Source organism: Heptranchias perlo, chromosome 3 (genome assembly GCF_035084215.1).
Source record: "Heptranchias perlo isolate sHepPer1 chromosome 3, sHepPer1.hap1, whole genome shotgun sequence".
Lineage (NCBI taxonomy): Eukaryota > Metazoa > Chordata > Chondrichthyes > Hexanchiformes > Hexanchidae > Heptranchias > Heptranchias perlo.
In genome coordinates, this window is record NC_090327.1 from 121,887,392 (window position 1) to 121,893,391 (window position 6,000).

Genomic DNA, 6,000 nt, shown 5'->3' on the forward strand with positions numbered 1-6,000 from the left:
GAGAGGGTGATAGTGAGGGAGAGAGGGTGATTGCGAGGGAGAGAGGGTGATAGTGAGGGTGAGAGGGTGATAGTGAAGGAGAGAGGGCGATAGTGAGGGAGAGAGGGTGATAGTGAGGGTGAGAGGGTGATAGTGAAGGAGAGAGGGCGATAGTGAGGGAGAGAGGGTGATAGTGAGGGTGAGAGGGTGATAGTGAAGGAGAGAGGGTGATAGTGAGGGAGAGAGGGTGATAGCGAGGGAGAGAGGGGGAGAGGGCGATAGTGAGGGAGAGAGGGTGATAGTGAGGGAGAGAGGGTGATAGTGAAGGAGAGAGGGTGATAGTGAGGGAGAGAGGGTGATAGCGAGGGAGAGAGGGGGAGAGGGCGATAGTGAGGGAGAGAGGGTGATAGTGAGGGAGAGAGGGTGATAGTGAGGGAGAGAGGATGATAGTGAGGGTGAGAGGGTGATAGTGAAGGAGAGAGGGTGATAGTGAGGGTGAGAGGGTGATTGCGAGGGAGAGAGGGTGATAGTGAGGGAGAGAGGGTGATTGCGAGGGAGAGAGGGTGATTGCGAGGGAGAGAGGGGGAGAGGGCGATAGTGAGGGAGAGAGGGTGATAGTGAGGGAGAGAGGGTGATAGCGAGGGAGAGAGGGGGAGAGGGCGATAGTGAGGGAGAGAGGGTGATAGTGAGGGAGAGAGGGTGATAGTGAGGGAGAGAGGATGATAGTGAGGGAGAGAGGGTGATAGAGAGGAAGAGAGGGTGATAGTGAGGGTGAGAGGGGGAGAGGGCGATAGTGAGGGAGAGAGGGTGATAGCGAGGGTGAGAGGGTGATAGTGAGGGTGAGAGGGTGATAGTGAGGGTGAGAGGGTGATAGTGAGGGTGAGAGGGTGATAGTGAAGGAGAGAGGGTGATTGCGAGGGAGAGAGGGTGATTGTGAGGGAGAGAGGGCGATAGTGAAGGAGAGAGGGTGATTGCGAGGGGGAGAGGGCGATAGTGAAGGAGAGAGGGTGATAGTGAGGGAGAGAGGGTGATAGTGAGGGAGAGAGGGTGATAGTGAGGGAGAGAGGGTGATAGTGAGGGTGAGAGGGTGATTGTGAGGGAGAGAGGGTGATAGTGAAGGAGAGAGGGTGATTGCGAGGGAGAGAGGGTGATAGTGAGGGAGAGAGGGTGATTGTGAGGGAGAGAGGGTGATAGTGAAGGAGAGAGGGTGATAGTGAGGGTGAGAGGGTGATAGTGAGGGTGAGAGGGTGATAGTGAAGGAGAGAGGGTGATTGCGAGGGAGAGAGGGTGATAGTGAGGGAGAGAGGGTGATAGTGAGGGTGAGAGGGTGATAGCGAGGGAGAGAGGGTGATAGTGAAGGAGAGAGGGTGATTGCGAGGGAGAGAGGGTGATAGTGAGGGAGAGAGGGTGATAGTGAGGGAGAGAGGGTGATTGCGAGGGAGAGAGGGTGATAGTGAGGGTGAGAGGGTGATAGCGAGGGAGAGAGGGGGAGAGGGCGATAGTGAGGGAGAGAGGGTGATAGTGAAGGAGAGAGGGTGATAGTGAGGGAGAGAGGATGATAGTGAGGGTGAGAGGGTGATAGTGAAGGAGAGAGGGTGATAGTGAGGGTGAGAGGGTGATAGTGAAGGAGAGAGGGTGATTGCGAGGGTGAGAGGGTGATAGTGAGGGTGAGAGGGTGATAGCGAGGGTGAGAGGGTGATAGTGAGGGTGAGAGGGTGATAGTGAAGGAGAGAGGGTGATTGCGAGGGAGAGAGGGTGATTGTGAGGGAGAGAGGGTGATAGTGAAGGAGAGAGGGTGATTGCGAGGGAGAGAGGGTGATAGTGAGGGAGAGAGGGTGATAGTGAGGGAGAGAGGGTGATAGTGAGGGAGAGAGGGTGATTGCGAGGGAGAGAGGGTGATAGTGAGGGTGAGAGGGTGATAGCGAGGGAGAGAGGGGGAGAGGGCGATAGTGAGGGAGAGAGGGTGATAGCGAGGGTGAGAGGGTGATAGTAAGGGGGAGAGCGTGATAGCGAGGGTGAGAGGGTGATAGCGAGGGAGAGAGGGTGATCGTGAGGGAGGGAGGGACAGAGGGTAAGAGCGGGGGAGAGAGGATGACAGTGAGGGAGAGACAATGAGGGCAAGGGAGTCAGGGTGAGAGTGAGGGTGAGAAGGAGAGAGCGAGGGAGAGAGGGTGAGAGCGAGGGAGAGAGGGTGAGAGGGTGAGAGCGAGGGAGAGCGGGTGAGAGCGAGGGGGAGAGATGATGAGAGCGAGGGAGAGAGGATAAGAGCGGGGGCGAGAGGATGTGGGCAAGGCAGAGGGGGTGAGGACGAGGGAGTCAGGGTGAGAGTAAGGGAGAGAGGGTGAGAGTGAGGGAGAGAGAGTGAGGGAAAGAGGGTGAGAGCGAGGGAGAGAGGGTGAGTGAGGGAGAGAGGGTGAGAGCGAGGGAGAGAGGGTGAGAGAGTGAGAGTGAGGAGCAGAGAAGATGAGAGTGAGGGAAAGAGGGTGAGAGGGAAGGAGAGAGGATGAGAGCGAGGGAGAGAGGGTGACAGGGAAGGAGAGAGGGTGAGAGCGAGGGAGAGAGGGTGAGAGGGAAGGAGAGAGGGTGAGAGCGAGGGAGAGAGGGTGAGAGCGAGGAAAAGGACGATAGCGAGGGAGAGAGGATGAGAGTGAGGGAGAGAGGGTGAACGAGGGAGAGAGGGTGATAGAGTGATAGTGAGGAGCAGAGAAGATGAGAGTGAGGGAGAGAGGGTGAGAGGGAAGGAGAGAGGGTGAGAGTGAGGGGGACAGGATGAGGCGAGGGAGAGAGGGTGAGGGCAAGGCAGAGGGAGAGAGGGTGAGAGCGAGGGAGAGAGGGTGAGAGCGAGGGAGAGAGGGTGAGAGCGAGGGAGAGAGGGTGAGAGCGAGGGAGAGAGGGTGAGAGCGAGCGAGAGAGGGTGGGAGCGAGCGAGAGAGGGTGAGAGCGAGCGAGAGAGGGTGAGAGCGAGCGAGAGAGGGTGAGAGCGAGCGAGAGAGGGTGAGAGCACGGCAGATTAAAGAACGGAGAGCATGGGGAACAAGGAGCTGGTGGAGCAGTGGTTGTGTAAAGGGACATAGGGCTGGAGCAGGCAGGGAGGGTCGAGGCTGTGGAGAAATTTGAAGGTGAGGATGAAAGCGTTAAAGCCAATTCTCTGGGGACTGTGGAGCCAATGTGATTCGGTGAAGAAAGAAGGCCTTAATGATAAGTTATAAGAAAGTAAACAGAATGGAAAAGGTAAATCTGGAACACTGTTTCAATCTAAACTGTGACAGTACGATTGCGGAATTTCTATAGGATAAGGTAGTTTGGCCCCTGCTCATCTGTACCAATCTCGTGTTCTAACATTATTCTCTTTGAGCCTTACTGAGAAGTACCACAGGAGGGCAGCACGTGCTGAAGTCCTGTGTGAGGGGCAGGCTGCATCATTGTCCCTTGCGTTTCCACATTCAGATATTTAAATAGAGCGCACTTCCAGCACTCTGATTGTCGTCGATTGAAGGTATTTCCTTCAGTTAATTTTCCAGCAGGAAATAACCAATGAAGAGTTCTCTGGATTGGCTGTAAAAGTACAGGATGAGCGAAGAGAGCAGATTTAATAAGGTGGAGGGTAAATTTTACAAATGCACACTCCCAGCAAGGAGCCTTACCCTCCCGGGACATGGCAGGCCAACGCCTCACCACCTTTTTTGGGAAATGGCTGGCATGCATCCCTTGGTTTGAAAGTAACATCCCTGAATCCTTTCACCTGTGCTAGAGGGACAGCGAGGGACTGTGGGAACCCCTGCGGAATTTCGGGGACTTATTTTAGAAATGATGACAATGCCATGGAGAGGGTGGGGCTTCCTCTGTGTCATCACCCATCTTTATCCTAAGAAATCGCTGCTAACATTTTCCTCAGGCCCTGAAAAGGGAATCCAAGCCCGCCAATTGGCCACTTGTTGAGAGTTACTGGGTGCAGGTCTGAGCACCCCATCACAGAGAGTGTACAGCGTAGATTCACCAGGATGATGCCAGGGATGGGAAACTATAGTTATGAGGCGAGACTTGAGACACTGGGACTATTTTCTCCTGGACCAGAGAGGCTAATAGAAGATTTAAAAGAGGTTTCGTTAAATTTTGAAGAGTTCTGATAGTGAAGATGGAATTCTGGTGGAGGTACAAGGCGTCAGCTCCCTGCTGACCTCTGCACCCTGCTGACCTCTGCTCGCTGCTGACCTCTGTTCCCACCCCTATCAGAGGATGAGGGGACAAGTGGAGATCACCATATTTAAATATTGCTGGTACAGACTGTTGCCCCATGGTAAAAAGCATTACCCCCCCGGTACAGAATGTTACCCCGGTACAGAGCGTTATCCCCTGGTACAGAGCATTGCCCCCAGTACAGCATGTTACCCCCTGGTACAGAGCGTCACCCCCTGGTACACTCCGTTGCCCCCCTCCACACACCGTTGCCCCCAGTACAGAGTGTTGACCCCCCCCCCACCCAGTACACACCATTGCCCCCCGATGCAGAGCGCTGCCCCCCGGAACATAGCGTTGCCCCCGGTACACACCGTTGCGCCCTGGTACACAGTAACATTGCCCCCAGTACAAGAGATACTGCCTTTCACTGTGTTGCAGTTTCTGCAGTTACAATAAAACCAACAGTAGCTGAAGACACTATTGCTCATTCTGTTTACTTACCAACCGACTTCACCAGGTTCTGCCCATTGCTCAGCCTCTGATAACCTGCAGCTTCAGTAGGCAGACTGAAACATCCTAGGGTTTCACAAAACCAGAAGACAAAATGGTCAGCATCAACTGGAACATGATGCATTCACACATCAGCTAACCACGGAACCAAAGAAAAATATTTCTGTATGATAGAGCACATTGTGGGTCTGGTTTTATCTTTTTTTTGCAGGATGTGCTGTTGGTGTTGTTTCGAGCACTGCATTCTAACCCATTCTGACCCTGCACTTACATTCAGCATTACCGAGGGTGGAGGGGTGGGGGGAGGAGAGGAGACAGAAGGTCAGACAACATCCCCAGAGCTTTGTGGAAATATTTTAACATTAGACCATGGGTTTCATAAATAATCATAAAAGCTTTAATATTCTGATTTGCGTACAGATTTTGAATTGCTTGATCCTGAATCTTAATTCATAATTGCATTTCTTGTATTTCCATCTAGTGCTGAAATAAAGTTTGTCATTTGAAGGATTCTCTCCCAGGAATAGGCACCAAAGGTGTAACTGCCTCTTGCACATCCCCGATTTTAATCGCTCCACCATTGGCGGCCGTGCCTTCAGCTGCCTAGGCCCTAAGCTCTGGAATTCCCTCCCTAAATTTTGCCACCTCTCTACCTCTCTCTCCTCCTTTAAGATGCTCCTTAAAACCTACCTCTTTGACCAAGCTTTTGGTCACCACAATGTTCAGTTCCATTCGCAACCCCTCAGATAATGAAGCAGTCCGAGCCTGCATGCAGCAAGACCTGGACAACATCCAGGCTTGGGCTCATAAGTGGCAAGTAACATTCGCACCAGATAAGTGCCAGGCAATGACCATCTCCAACAAGAGAGAGTCTAACCACCTCCCCTTGATATTCAACGGCATTACCATCGCCGAATCCCCCACCATCAACATCCTGGGGGTCACCATTGACCAGAAACTTAACTGGACCAGCCATATAAATACTGTGGCTACAAGAGCAGGTCAGAGGCTGGGTATTCTGTGGCGAGTGACTCACCTCCTGACTCCCCAAAGCCTTTCCACCATCTACAAGGCACAAGTCAGGAGTGTGATGGAATACTCTCCACTTGCCTGGATGAGTGCAGCTCCAACAACACTCAAGAAGCTCGACACCATCCAAGATAAAGCAGCCCGCTTGATTGGCACCCCATCTCCCCACCCTAAACATTCACTCCCTTCACCACCGGCACACTGTGGCTGCAGTGTGCACCATCCACAGGATGCACTGCAGCAACTCGCCAAGGCTTCTTCGACAGCACCTCCCAAACCCGCGACCTCTACCACCTAGAAGGA

At 53.3% G+C, this 6,000-nt stretch overlaps 1 protein-coding gene across 1 annotated transcript in view; it reads right to left on the minus strand.

Moving 5' to 3' along the window:
• Window positions 1–4,693, minus strand: part of stard3nl (STARD3 N-terminal like) — a 79,681-nt gene extending 74,988 nt beyond the window's left edge. The window contains exon 1 of the mRNA XM_067981902.1: window positions 4,660–4,693. The gene's annotated coding sequence lies outside the window, so the exon portion shown is untranslated. The remainder of the gene's footprint in view (window positions 1–4,659) is intronic.
• Window positions 4,694–6,000: the final 1,307 nt, after the last annotated feature.